Genomic DNA, 15,300 nt, shown 5'->3' on the forward strand with positions numbered 1-15,300 from the left:
ACAAATTAGCCTGTCGATGGTCTCCTTAAGTTTCAATGTTAACTGAAATCATAAAAAATTGTTATTTTAATAATATGCAACATTCTTAACATTTCTGCGTTTAAATTTTTTTTGATATCTTTGCTAGTTTAGTAGCAGTGTCAAATTTAAACTTTGATTTATTCTTGCAGGAAATAAGCTTGGAGCCACTGTATGTTCCGAATTAGCCTGATTAGATTTAAGGCAGTTTAAAAGTACTTGTCCAATTATGTGATGGATCTGTATATCAGATTATAAAGATTATAAACTTAAATCTGCATTGTCTAAGCCTTAGTACAAATAAATATCTAAACTTCTTAAAAAGCTTTCTAATAAATTTAATATGTTGAATATTTTTAATCATAAAGAATAAATATACAAATCAAATAATTTTTCTGTTCCGATATTGTTATAGGAAGCTCCTGCGTTTTTTAACTCCTGCGGAATTGGCAGTCATGATGTTTTATTTTAATAATACCCAGTGCGAGATACCTTGCAAATACCACACTTAATTTAAAAAATACCAACGAAAATTTAAAATACCATATGAGCTGACGTCATCAATCGAATATTCGATATTACGCAGGCATTAGGTGATTTTGTGCCACCCGTTAGGGATTTTTCGTTTCTCTTATTGTCATCTTCCTCTAGTGTTTTTGTTTCTCTCTTTCGCTGGAACATAACGGACGTGTCGTCGCGTCGTCCTCTTCGTCGCGCGCGTGTGTGTGTTGTGTCTGTGTGTACTGAAATATTTTGGGGTCGCAGCAAATCGGAGAAAAATTCTTAATTATACAACTACAATACTCGTGTTTGTTCTCGCAGCAAATCGAAGTAAGGCAAAGGAAGAATACGAAAAGTTTGCTGAATTACGTGAGTAGCTGGTGTGTGCGAGCAAGAGCGAGGCGGCAAATCTGTGCGGCGGGAAAGAGAAAGAGCAGCAAAATATAATTCGATGCGATTGCTTCTGTGTGTGTGTGTACGTGTCTGTGTTTAGTGTCCATGTGTGCTAAAACAAATGCCTAAATTGCAACAAAGAAAAGTGTATGAAATATACGAAGCAAAGAGCAGGGCAAAAGCCATAAAGAAAGAAGAGGCTGCTGCTAAAGAAGAAGAGAATGAAGCAGTCGCCGCCGCGAGTTTTTTTCGCGCGTGTGTTAGTGTGCATACAAATATATATGAATAAAGAATAGGAATAAGAAAAAGCAAAAAATGTGTGCAAAGTAATCTTATTATATTTTATAATTCTTACAGCGCTTGACAACGAAAATAATATTTACTAAATGAAAAATACAACAAAAGTTAATTATATTGCTTAATCAGTGAACTGCGGTTTCAATCGTCTTCGTCTTCCCCTTCTCTGCATTTTCTTAACCGGAATGCCAGCAACATAAACCAAAATTTACAACACAACAACGAATGGAATAATATAAAATAAAAGAACTTTTAAGAGAGCGTTGAGCGTGCGAGAGAGAGAGGCGTCGGCTAACGGCTTATCAATTGGCAAAGCGCGAGGAAAAAGAAGGCGTGAAAGAGGAGGAAAAAGAAGCAGAGCGCTGAGTGCGCGAAATGTGAGTAATCTTAAAAAAAAAGAAACATAAGCTAAATAATTAAAATCAGGAAAATTCGTAGAACGCTTTTCATATTCCTATAGCAAATGCATATGAAATGTAAGCTTGCAGAGCAAGAAAGTGTGTTCACTGGTGGTTGTGTTTTTATTTCATTTTACTGGATTGATAAGAGCGGAAGTGTAATTCAGACCTTGGGGAAAGTCAAACGTATTTATTTATCGGTTTCCCATGTGCCGGATACTTTGGAATCTGGGGCAGTTAATTATAATTGCCAGTGGGAAGACAGTGGGCGTTTGCTTTAACAGAAATGTCGTATATGTGTTTTCTATTTTAAGAAAACTAATTTAAAAAATCAGCGAAATTAAATACATATGCTTAAAAACACTTTTAACACCTTAAAAAATGTTGATTTTTTTGAAATTCTTATTGTTAAACATAAACTGTTTTCTATTTTCTGTAACTAACACAAAAGAAATATTTATAAATAACTCCTTCATTTTTACTTTATTTTTGATAACATTGAATTAACCTTAAATCTTAAAATATATAGAATTTTTATTTGAAAGTTACACTCTTTTAAAATAATAAGAAAAGGGTTCTTTTAAATTGTTTTGATACAAAACTCACACTCTACAAACTCATTTGTTAGCCTGTGAAATTTCAAAAGGATTCAGGCATTCACATATGATTTTTGTGATGTGATTGCGTTTGGCCATTAAGAGTTTTGCAGTCTGTCAGTTTCAGTCTATGAAATCCAATTAAAGGAACTCACGACAAACAAAAAAGACGTAAAAATGTCCGAAGGCGAGTTAGAGAGGCTTTTTTCTTGTTGATTACAGGCAAAAGACCCGAAAACCAAAAAACCAATTATGGCCAACTAGTTGGACTGGCTATATGTACGTGTGTCTGTCATACATACATACATATGTAGATTGAGGGACTTGAGGGGTCTGGAAACATGCGTGCCATTTGGCCACTTCGACTTTGCCCATTTAGCCATTTATCCTTACCGCAAGTTTTCTGTCAATTAAAAATTGTTGCAATAGTTTCGTTTGTTCTAAGTTTTCCGTTTTGGCTTTTTTATGCATACACAGCAAATGATCATCGGGAATATTTTCTATTTGTAATTTGATGTTTTAAAAATTCGAATATAAATAAATAATACTGATGCCTGACATAACTGAAATTAATATAGAATCAAAATTGCCTTTAAAATTTATATAGCACTTCTAATTTTAACTTTTTTGGTTCACTGTATCAGGCGATTACTGTACTTGTATTGTTGTTGTTTTGGTTGCGGCTGCTGCATTGGATACACACACATAGTCAAAATAAAAAAAGAAACAAATAAAAGAAGAAAAACAGACAGCTTTTGCTTCCCACTTTATCTCCTTGAGTTTGGTGTTGTTGTTTTATTTTATTGTTGCCATTGCACTCCGCTCTCCATTCCGCCTACTGCTTCTTCTTCGTTTTCTAGCCTGTCTCTTCATCTTCTTCCCCCTGTTAACTTTTGATGCCAGCATACATATGTATGTACTTACATATGTGTAAATGTAAAAGAGATACCGTTGCCAGTAAATGTTTATTTGTGTTAGTAACGTTTTTTATTCTGTTTGTGTGCTTCTTGTCTCTCTGCTGCTTCTTATCTTCCGCTTCTCTTCCTGGTTAAGTCTTCTTATACGGATTACAACGTTCGTTTTTGGCGCTGTTTTTACACTCACAGAATAAAAAATGTACATGTATTTGTAATCTATTTTGTTGGTATCTTTTTTGGAAAAATTAATTTGTAATAATAACCGAGCAATTATTTAAGATTTCTTTAAAAAAAGTTAGCTACAAGCTATAGAAATTTAATAATAAACAAATAAATAAATCAATAATATAAAGAAAAACACACATTTTTGTTTATAATAATATTATTATTAACAAATATGGATTCAAGTATTAAAACTTATTAAATTATTTACCTAACTATGTTTAAAGATAATTTTTACTCGATAAAATTATGGTGGGAATTAATTAAGAAATCACAATTTAAAACATGTCATTTCCTTAATGATTTGAATTCAATTAGTGAATTTATCTGTCACAAAACCAATATTTTTAATACAAAATGTCTACTTAAATATGCAAATTAATACTAATAGTAAAAGTAAATAATTATCCAAACGAAATACCAATTGCAAGTAAAATAACCTTTCAGTTTTCCATACCCTTTAGTCTTTCTAAAAGACAAATCAAATGCTAGATGCCAAAAAAAATATAAAGTTACTGTTCACCTTGCTCGATTATAAATATTTGTTTAGATACATCCTACGAACAAATTCGTGTGCCGCCTGTGTCATGGCATACACTCACACTCCTGCGAATTGGCTGTGTATCTATGTGGGACAGAAATAGTTGCATTTTGGAGGTCTGCACTTTCATGGCGGAAACTCGAAAGCGAAACAATGCCATAAATACAACAAAAACACACATACATATACACACACGGTCACAAAAACCAAAATATATAAATAAATTCGGAAAAGAACAAGGAAAAACTTTTACAGAATGCGAGTGCAGAGGGAATTTGGTGAACAAAGGTGGGAAGATTCTGTGGGAGGAGGGAGTGCGGTAAATGGCCTGCTGTAAAATGTTGTTGACTGTTTAGAAATTAAACTTAAATTTAGAACCGAAAGTTCGAACGCAGCTGCCGGAAAATCGGGTAAGGTATATATCTACATATATAGCAAATCGGGAATAAACGATACATACATACATATATAAATATTTAAAATGTTTCGGGAAGAAGAAGATGCTCCAAGTTTTGTTGTTTTACATCTTTTTGTATGCACGTCGTGAGCTTCGATCTTGTTTATTTCCCTCTCTTTTTTATTTGTCTATCTCTGCTTCTTTTCACGTGTGTGTATAGTGTTTTTTTTGACAGTTGAATGAACTCAAGCATTTATTAAAAAAAAAGAAAAGAAAAACAAAAACTAAAAAAAAGCTATCACACACATTAACAAACAGAAAGAGCATGCAAGATAAACGAAAGGCTACACTTGAGGGCAATGGATACAATTGAAAAAATTATTTACAAGCCCATTAATAATTCATTATTTAATTCTGTTATATTAATGCCTTACACATTAATATTGAATGTTAATATTAATAAAATATTTATGAATATTCATTTTATTATAGAATCTAATATTACTGTGCGTTTAAAATAATATAAAATGTGGATTAATTAAAATTGAAATTATTACGAGTAATTAAGCATATTCGAATACTCACTATTTTGTTGGCCTTAGTTGTAGCATAGATAGTGAGAGGAAGCATGGCAGAAATAGGGGAAAGAGAGTGAGATAAAGGCAGAAAAGCGAGATGGAGAGACCTCACCAGTCAAGCCACAAAAAGTAATTTTGTGTTGGAGCTAGAAAAAAGAGGAAAAACAAACCAAAAAAAAAAAAACACTGCGTGCAGGCCTTTCAATAAATGGTGGCATGGTCGGCGCTAAGGGGGGAGAAAAAAATGGGCAAAGAGGAGCAGAGGGGTGGAAAAAGGGGTGGGAGGAATGAATTGGGGTCTACAGCCAGACAGTAAATGAAGTTTACGTGGAGTTGTTGGCCGGCAATGTTTGTTGCCTTTATTGGTTTTCCTTTGCCTCTCTTTCTGTATTGTTTTGCTGTTTGCAGCTTTATATATTATTTGTTGTTTTATTATGCTCAGATACGCAGGGCTTGCAACTTTGTATGGGACATTAGATACAGAGAATCGGTTTTTGGTCACAGAAATAGCACAGAATGAAAAATAGTTTAAGTTCATTGTTGGATTTCGAATGGCAAAGAGGAAATCGGACCATACTAGCAAAATACGGTCAAATTGGTCAAAATTGTTCAAAAAACATTTATTTGTTTGGCTCTTAAAAGTATCTTGTGATACTTCCTATTTAATTTTGCCATTATTATTATTATGAAAATATACGAATGCTATATAAATAATAAATGTTTTATGCTTTATAAAAGATTGTATTTGAGAACTGTCTAATCGACCATGTGTAGTTTAAATTTAATAAACTTCCTGACAAAGCCTTTTATCTTCGTCTTTGAATCCAAAGATAATGATTTGGTTCCACTCGAAGGCCTCTTCGTGCGCTGTTGCCAGTCTTCTTTTTGTGTGTGCGAGTGTGTATGTCTAATACCTAATGCATTTTCACTCTCTTTTGAAGTGGGTTTGAGTGGATGTGGGTGGAATTTTTTTTTTTCGAGATTTCTCAAAAGAGAAGGGGGCTCTTCTTGGCTTGTATATTAATAATATTTGTTTGGTCTCACGTGGTCTTAAATATGTTCATGTGTGTAATTCATTCATCGAATCAGCTCCAATCAATGTTATAAATTGAGGTCGTTCTTGGGCCTGTCCCTTCATTTCTCTTTCCCAGTTTTTCCTGCTGATTCGTCGCTTAATGGGCTTCGCTTAAAATCGAATTGAATCAACCAGGGACACACAAAAATATATATATATATACATACGTTTATATGCATATTCAATATATGTATACGGTATATATCCCCCTTATTGGGTCGTTGGCAATTTTTGGTCGCTGTTTTTCCAAAACGCATGACGCGCGCGATTTTCGTGCTGTTCCAGTTTAAGCTTTAAGTTCTCTGTGGCACATAAATCGATAAATGTTTGCTTAATTCTTTTTCTCATAGGCCACACCTTTTGCCTCTCCAGGATGCAAACAGCTTTTCGTTTTCTGTTTCTCTTCTTGTTGTTGTTTTGCTCTAGATTTTCCTGCTGCCTGATTTTCCACTGTGGCAGCAGCTGCCAAAGAAAAGCCAAAACAGCAAAACATGTGTTTGAAAGCGAAGCCAAGACAAACTGGCGTCGCCTGTCAGAGTGAATAAGTCTTAAAAATCGCAAAAAAAAAAGAAACAGAAAAAAGAAAACAAAATATAAGGGGGTCCCGGTCCGATGGACCCTTTCAGGGATAAAAACAAAATGCAGGGTGTCGGGAGCTAAGGAAACTAATAAAATTGCTTTTGCTGCTGTCTGCCAAAAAAGGTTTACTCATGCCCTATCCTAAGGGTCTTTAGGCTTGGATTTAAGTTTTTATTCAATATTTGTAGATTTCAATTTGAACTTAAATGGACTGGCTTACAACTTGTACGTTTTTAAACAAACTTTAAGATATAGCTAGTAACTAAAACATTGCAATAAACCACTGAGAAAAAACTCATTTCTAGTTTATATAGTAATTCATTCATTCAATTTAATAAGGGTATATTAAAGTACACTTCTGTGTACAAAATAAAGCCTTTTTGGCTTACCAGTCAGACTTTTGGCTTGCCTTCTATTTTCATTACTTCCTACAGTTTTGCCATTTTTCCCGATGAAAACACGCACGTACGGCAGGGAAACAGCACTGCAATATATATATATATATATTCCTTCGGTTTTCCTTTTCCTTGCAACACGTACAGGGTGAGAAAATTGGGAGCTTCTTGGGTTTCCATTTTGGAACCGTAATCTTTGATCAAATGGCGTGATTGACTGATTTATCAAGGATTTTGGCATGTGACTCCTTGTCAGAACAGGCTGTTGCCTATTCCCTCTTTTTGGCTTCAGTTGGCTTGAAAGATGGTGATAGGAGAAGGACGGAAAGGAAACAAGGAAAGCCCTGGAAAGAATAATTTTTGAGATTTTGATTATAGTGATTATTAGTAAAATAGTTTGGCTTAAATATATTTTCTTTATCTTTGAATTAAAATAAAGCATTTCCTTTAAGTTGCTCTTGTTTAACGCTCCTTCAGTCAGTTAAACATGCCGTCAAAAGTTGACAAATTACATTTTCTTAAGGTTTCGCAGATTCAATGGCCAATCCCATAAATACCCAAGATGTCAGCGAAGGAATACCCAGAGAGAAAACAACCTTAATTAGTGGTTAGGATATGGAATCAAATGGGATAGATGGGGAATCCTTAGAAAAACTTTGCCCTTTTCCAGTCGAGGCATGAAATTACATTATTTCTTTCATTCACGGCTATGTGGCTTAGCTCGATGAGAAGTCAAGATAGGTAAAAGTTTCTGGCAGATACACGGATACAGCTTCTTTCACTTTAACTTAGTTTTTTCTTCTTCTTGTTGCTGTAGCCATTAGGGCGTGCAACGGTAAAAACTAACACACGCTGTGGTCAAGATAGTAGCACTCGACGTTTAAATATTAAAGGAAATACTCAACTAAAAAAACAGTTTTTTCTTTTTATATTTTATGAAAAAAGTCTTAAGAACTCTATCTCTTATTTTATAAATAAAAAAATAATAAAAAATTGTATTACATCGATCATTTTTATGATAAAAATTAAGATTTCTTTATCATCTTTAAAGTTATTGGAGAACATGAGTATAATTTTTTTTCTATATTGATATAACATGATAGCTTTTAACAATCTTAAGCATTAACAGAAACAATTTTCCTTAACAATTTTCGAAATTTTGCCATAAAACCTTAAACTCTATTCCTTATCACTATTATTTTCAACGCCCGACGTTGTGTATCTGTGAGATGCTGTATCTCAACGGATGCCGTTGCTGCGGTTGGATAGATGGACTTACTTAGCCGCTGCCGTTATGCTAAAATGCCATAAACATAAACAAGACACACACATGTACGGTGTACCTCATCTATATTCCCCAGATCCCCCGCGTGCCCCCTTTGGGGCCACCTTCCTCTTACATGGCAACAGGGAAAATCGATAGCAATTTACGTTGCGTTGTGTATATATACTTGGGCACATAACTTATGTATTATGTGTTCGCTGTACATGCGCAAAATTCCACAGCCAACACACACATAACGACACACACAGACACACACACTAACTGCAACTTTTTCTCGTAGACAAAACAAAACAAAAAGCAACGGACAAAAGCTGGAAATCCAACACACCACCTACTTTACCACCCCCAAAACGCCCACTCAAATGCCGCCCACACTTTTACACCCCCTACTTTGACTTCTCCCTTTTGCGCTCCTCCTTTCCCCTATTTCTCCCTCCCCCTCTTTCTCAGTCAACGCTGTCATTATTTTCATTTTCAACTTTTTCTTGTGCCATCTAAGCCAGCAAAAAACCACCCACTGTTCGACCTCATTCACACAGTGAAAAGCTCAGCACACTTTTCTCAATCCCCTCGCCGCTCGGAAAATCCCTTTTCCCCCAACGTTCACCCCCCTCTGCCCTGAAGCCGCAGCTGGCAACGCACATTTTGATAACATTTTTGATAAAAATAATGCGGCAACAACGCCCCAAGCTCAACTTTTGGGTGGAATGGTAGGCGGGCACTGTCTACTGAGAGGGCGAAAAGGGGAGTTGGGGAAACGTGCCAGGTCAGTGGGTGGCGGTTGGGTGGGCTGGCATCTTGTCTGCAGCTGTAGCTGTGCGTTTGTGTTTGTGTAACTAGTTTTTGCGCCCATTTTTACTTTGGCATTCTTGACGCTGCGCCGTTGCCGCACTTCGCGCACAGAAAGAAATCTTTATTTAAAGGGATTTCATTAGAAACCTTTATATATTTAAATAAAAAAGTAAATTGGTGAATGAATTTTCTATAAACAGTAGCAAGGTAGTCAACAGATAATCCTATTTATTATTGGGTTTCAAAAAAAATAAAGATTGGTTAAAATCAAAGATTTAAAACCATTAAAAGCGTAAAATTCGCGTCTTTACTTGTTAGGTGATCTTAATAAATCTTAATCCTAATACAAACATAATTTCATATCTTTAACATCTGAAAAAGAAGGGCAGTTTAATGTTTATTCATATAATAACTGTATCTTATAAAATTTGCATAATTAAATTGTTAAACTTCTTATACTTAAAATCATTTTTCTAAGTGCAAAAGCTTGAAGCTGTAAAGGCTCTTCGTATAAGCCATCTTGCTCCGGCTCACTTTGAGGCCGATAATTTAATTCATTGAATATGAAGATAGATTGCGCAGGCTTTTCCATTCAATTTAAATTAAATTACTTTTACTTTGCGGAATAATGATATTTTTAATTTGATAACAACTCCTTGTTTGCTAATATGCCTAATCAAGTTTGCGGAAAGGTTGACAAAAGTTTTGCCCACTAATTGTTGTTTCAGCTTCTTCTAATCTCCTGTCAGTTTAGATTTAAATCCAAAAGTCAAATGTTTGAAACTTTTCGGCGAAGCTTTAAGTTATTTCAAGATAATTTGTGTCGATAGCAGCGTGAAAAAGGAAAACAGGATGAAATGAGAGTGAGATTGTAGACAAGTTCCTAATGGCCAGTTAGATGGGCCGAATGCTGATAGCCTATCCATGAAAATGAAACTTGGTTTAGAGTTTAATGGCTTAGAGAGAATTTAATCTATAATTCAAGAGCCATTTGACTTTTAAATTCAGGTATTTGTCATGTGTGAAGATTAATGGGTTTTTGTTATAGGTTTAAACAGATTGATTGAATGAATATTTAGAAAGATGTCAAGTATCTTTTAATCCCAATTAATTAATTTTATGCTAATTAAGTTTAATCTAATGATTTTCTTGTTATTTCATCTAAAGATTCTTAAATCAATCATTAAAAAACCTATTAAAGGAATTTTGTAGTACAAGAAGTACGCCAAAGGAAGAAAGAACATTTGCCACGCCCATTCTCCTTCTCTGCTATGTATCACATTACCAATAATAAGAAGGGCCAACTCAACGCCAGTTTCCAGGACACCGCCTCCTCATCTATAAATTTGACGTTTTCACATTAATTTAATAGAAAAACAACGGATAACTTAACTTAAATTAAGAAACCAAAAAGAAACCAAGGGAATCCGCCTTGACGTCCTTGCCAAAAGGTTGAGGGAAATTTAAATGCAGACGCCATTTTCTATTATGCCGCACATTAAATTTGATGGCGCGCCTTCTTCTGCCAACAAAACCCAAAGAAAAAACAATATCCTGCCAGGACAGCCGCACCCACAACACCATCTTATCTGCTCCCAAAAAAAGTTTTGCGAGCCGAAAATAAAAGCAAGCGAAACAGAAGCCGCTTCTTCTTGCTCCTCCAGCTGCTCCTTTTCAGCCATCTTCGTCCTTTCTGCCGCTGACAGCACCCAAAAAGCAGCACCAAGACAGAGACGAAGAAAGCAAAACGAAGAGTGGGCGTACCACCTTCCCATTGTACAGTTTTGGGCACAGTAATAGCACTTAAAGGGCCAAAAACAGATCAACATTCCCCTCGTACAATAATTGAAAAAAGGATTATATTCGAATTTAAATACTAAACAAGAGGAAACGCTATAGTCGAGTGTCGCGACTATAAGATACCCGTTACTGTTTTACACAATTTTAAAATCTTAATTTTGCTAGTGGAAATTCACAAGGCGCCACCTATTGTCAGAGGAAGTATGTTGAGTATGCTTATAGTGACGTCACTGCCCATGTGGAGCCTGATAACCTTAATTTCTTCATAAATAGCGAAATAATGTTCCGATTTGAAAAATCTTTTGTAAGTCGATAGATATTAACAGAAATAAGTTACACAAGGTCAAACGAAGGCATTCATAATAATATTGTAGGCTCCACAGTTTTCCGCGGTTTGTGGGCGTTAGAGTGGGCGTGGCCGGATGCAACTTCGTGGCAAGTTGCAGAGGCATCTCCTAAATACGTGTTCTTAAGCAAAATTGTGTAGCTTTTATAGTTTTCGAGAGTTTTGCATTTTTGGTTTTTCGGGTTTTGTGGGCGTTAGAGTGGGCGTGGCGTGATTGGAAAAAAAACTCGCATTGGGAGCATTATAGAAACATACATGCTTGATCCGAACTTTCTATCTCTTATAGTTACCGAGATATCAGCTTTCTAGAAAATCCGAAAACCGTCTTTTGAGCCTTGTGGGCGTATGGGTGGGTGTGGCCGGATAGTAGTACCACTATAAGATGCGCTGCCATCTAAAGATTATACTTTTTGAATTTCAACTTTCTAACTGCAATAGTTCCTGAGATTTCAGCAATTTTAGTTTTTTGCGATTTGTGGGCGTTAGAGTGGGCGTGGCAGGATGCTGTAATAAACTTGCGCTGTCCCGGGACCTCAAGAATCTTCATGCCTAATCTCAGCTTTGTATCTGCTATAGTTCCTGAGATCTCAGCGTTCATACGGACGGACGGACGGACGGACGGACGGACGGACGGACGGACGGACGGACGGACGGACGGACGGACAGACGGACATGGCTCAATCGACTTCGCTATTGATCCTGATCAAGAATATATATACTTTATAGGGTCGCAAAAGCTTCCTTCTATCTGTTACATACTTTTCAACGAATCTAGTATACCCTTTTACTCTACGAGTAACGGGTATAAAAAATCTATTATCAAGATGTCCATATCGAGCCTTTAGTTAAATGGACTATTAAATGTTGAAGAAAGCTGCAAACTTCAAATTGAAGTTGAATCCGTACCTTATAGATATTATTCTACCATATAAATCTAAATATTCTAAAATATAAATTACCTCCTAGCAAAGTCCCCAAATCTAGAATCTTGACCCCATCTGTAAAGAGAAGAGCCCACAACCCCTAAGGACTCTACTTTTTCAGCTGCTGCTCTGCAATTTGAAATATTTTGCCAGGCACCGCCCAAAAAAAAAGGAAAAAAGTTTCTTAGGGATTTAAGGGAGGTGGTATTAAGGGATAGGAAGGTGGTGGGCATTGTGGGAGTAACTCCGCAAAATGATTATTTTTCATGCTTTCTCATTTCGTTTTACTGCCTTCGCTCGCACACAAGCACAAACCAAAACTCAAACAGAAACACACATACAGTCGCGCAGTCGGAAACTTTCACAATAATGCTGCCTTGGGGGTTGCTGCTGCTGCTTCTGCCGCAGCCAGCAGAACACCCCACCCACTCTAAAGCAATACCCCACCAGAGGCAGAAGAAGAAGAACAAACGGCAGCCTCACGTGCGCTGCCATCGAAAGCAGCGACGTCGGCAGCGGCATCAGCATTGTCTGCCCTTGATTTTATCGATTTTCGCTCGCCTCACCCCCCGCCCTTTGGCCTTTTTCGGCTGCTGGCAGCGACGTCACCACCACTCGAAAACTAGTGCTGCCCACTGTGGATTACCTAGCGAATCAGAGGGATAAGGTTCCGTTGAAACTGTAGATAGGAAGCGCACATTTTTCACTCGTTCAAATTAGTTGGGATGAACACTTGAACCATCATGGAATTCAATACTTTTTCAAAGTTTTAACTGCTTTGATGTCGGGAAAGCATTATATAATGTTAAGAGTTCAGTTCTTTTCTTACTGCTTATGTTTTTACTTTATACGTTCAAATCGTTTCTTTATTCATTTGGTACTGATAATAGCAATTGATGTCGTATTAAAGATCGTAATAAAAAAGGCTTACGTGGGAGAAAAACATATTGCAAAATAAAATTCTGACCAAGGTTTGTCCTGTCTTAAAACTTCATCAAACATTTATAAGAATGTATTAGATTCTAAATTCTTCTTTTTGGAATCATTTTTTTAAATTAATATCTAGCTATTATTTTACCTTAAAATTGGGAAGATTCGACTGAAAGATAGCTAAATTTGCTGCACATCCTCGCTGTCTATCTCAGTTTCTCTTCTTCTATGTCGGCTCACACCCAAAAACCGGAGCACACATACAGGCTAAGCTTTTTGTGAATGTGTTTGTCAATTCCCCGGCCGGCTCTTTCTCTCTGCCTTTCTCTCAGTTTCCCTGCCCCAATCCTTCCCTCTCTCTCTCTCTCACACTCTCTGTGTTTTGTATATTATGTGCTTGGCTTGTATTTTATGTGCTGACTGCCGCCTGTTTCGTTATTTATGGCATTTAACCCCACACGGACGACGAGCCACCCAGCGCCCAACCACCCACTAACCCACCCAGCCACTCACTGAAATTGCTTTATTCAACCCGATACACAGACGCAAGCACACACGAACATTTACATTCGGCGAGTGTATGCGTGCGCTTTAATCTTTTGCCGGCAAATATTTTGCAGCACTTAAATTCGTGGCTTCCATTGACCATTTTCGGTCCATTTAAGTTTTTAAATTTTTCCGTTTAAGTGACCAACGCCCTCGTTTCTCGCTCTCACTCTTTCATTGCCCCTCTGCCTCTCTCCCTCTCTCACTCTCACACTATTTTTTTTAATGCAAAATGTTGTCCGAGGTCTGGTCCAAATGGCTTTGCAATTAATTTTCAAATGCCTTGCTAGTTTTATTTTGGTTTATATGCATCGATGTGTGTGTGCAGGTGCATTTTGTGTGTGTTTTTCTGGTCAGCCAATTTAATTTATACGTATTGTGTGTTAAAGTGAGGCAATCAATTGGGAAATGGAATAGTTAAAGCGGAACAAGAGCCAGATTTCAATGCTACTTAAGTGTGCCAGAATGTACCATTTAAAAGTATTTGCTGGACTACAAACTTCGTTTATTTGTGCAGCTTTATTGGTTTTAAGTATTTGTAATTGTAATAACTATAGAAAAACTAAACCAAAAATACCTTTTATTCTTAAAGAAAGTTCATATAAGCCATTTATCAATACCAATAAATTTGTCTTTTCATTTAAAAAAAAGATTCTTTAAAACATACATATTCATACTATTAGTATAGTATTTCATATTTTATAATAACTTTGAACGAAAAATTAATTTTAAATTCCAAAATATTTTTTAGAATCAGCTGGTATGAACTTTTGTGATAATTTATCATTCGATTCTCTTAGTAGAGTATCCATTTCATATGTTTTATTCATTAAAAAAAAGAAACCCAAATGTCATCACCAAAATTAAAAAGGGATAATAATGGGAATGTCTAGTCTAAAGGGATGATTACCCCAAAGATAGAAATGACAAAAACTGGAACCTACATTTTGAAATAAACTGTGATTAAATAAATGTTAATATTATGTCCTGCCTTCAAGATTCTTGACCTAAAAAATGGTATACAGAAACCAACTTTCAAGCTGCTAGAACTGAAAAGCATATATCCCTAGTTTCTTTCATGCACATAAAAACCTCGAATAAATTGCAAATCCTAACCCAGTCCAATGATTTTCTTACCGTCTCATATTTCTGGTTTGGTTGGTTTGCTTATCAGTTTAAGATCACACCTCTTTTCTACCCTCTTTAAACGAGTATGTTGGCCCCTGCTTAGATCAGCGTGAAACAAAGGCTAACAGCGAAAACTGTCTGCCGAACACGCCCATTTTTGACAAAAGGCTATTAACACCATTAAACGGTAAAGCCGGTAAGAAGGCGGGAAAATGAGGGCCCCGGTTCTATGGACAGCAGTCAGACAGTTCTATGAGTTGGGTGTGGTTCAGGTTTTTATATGGTTTATGTTTTTTCTTCTTACCTTTCAGTTGAAACAAAACACAGCATGTTGAGTGTAATAAAATGCGAGTCGCGTGCTCGGGCATCATAAATATAAAACTCACAGGAAGAGGCAAGTTAACCCTTCGTAAAAACCGCCCCTGACCTCCCTTTCTCGCATATAAGAAATGCCAAGGTAAAGTTCTTAAAGTGCAAAGCACTTGAAGTGAAATGTAAACATGACAAACATGTCCTTAAACTTTTTGCACACACTTCTCTCTCCCCTTCTCTCTCTCTTTTGGTTTCTCATTTCCTGTCTCGCTCTTGGCTCAAGTCAACTCGCTGCCTGAACTCATTCATTTCATTTCATTCCACTCAGCGT

At 36.3% G+C, this 15,300-nt stretch overlaps 1 protein-coding gene across 5 annotated transcripts in view; it reads left to right on the forward strand.

The window, feature by feature from the left end:
- The first annotated feature begins 674 nt into the window (after window positions 1–674).
- The window catches only part of LOC108116134 (histone-lysine N-methyltransferase, H3 lysine-79 specific), a 43,470-nt gene continuing 28,844 nt past the window's right edge, over window positions 675–15,300 (forward strand). For 3 of the 5 annotated variants that reach the window (XR_005993632.1, XM_017227860.2, XM_041817723.1), the window contains exons 1-2: window positions 675–888; window positions 1,270–1,586. The gene's annotated coding sequence lies outside the window, so the exon portion shown is untranslated. Of the gene's footprint in view, window positions 900–1,269; window positions 1,587–15,300 lie in introns of all 5 variants that reach the window. The other 2 variants (XM_041817721.1, XM_041817722.1) reach the window with 2 other exon arrangements.

The sequence above is a fragment of the Drosophila eugracilis genome, unplaced genomic scaffold, assembly GCF_018153835.1.
Source record: "Drosophila eugracilis isolate 14026-0451.02 unplaced genomic scaffold, ASM1815383v1 contig_1873, whole genome shotgun sequence".
NCBI lineage: Eukaryota > Metazoa > Arthropoda > Insecta > Diptera > Drosophilidae > Drosophila > Drosophila eugracilis.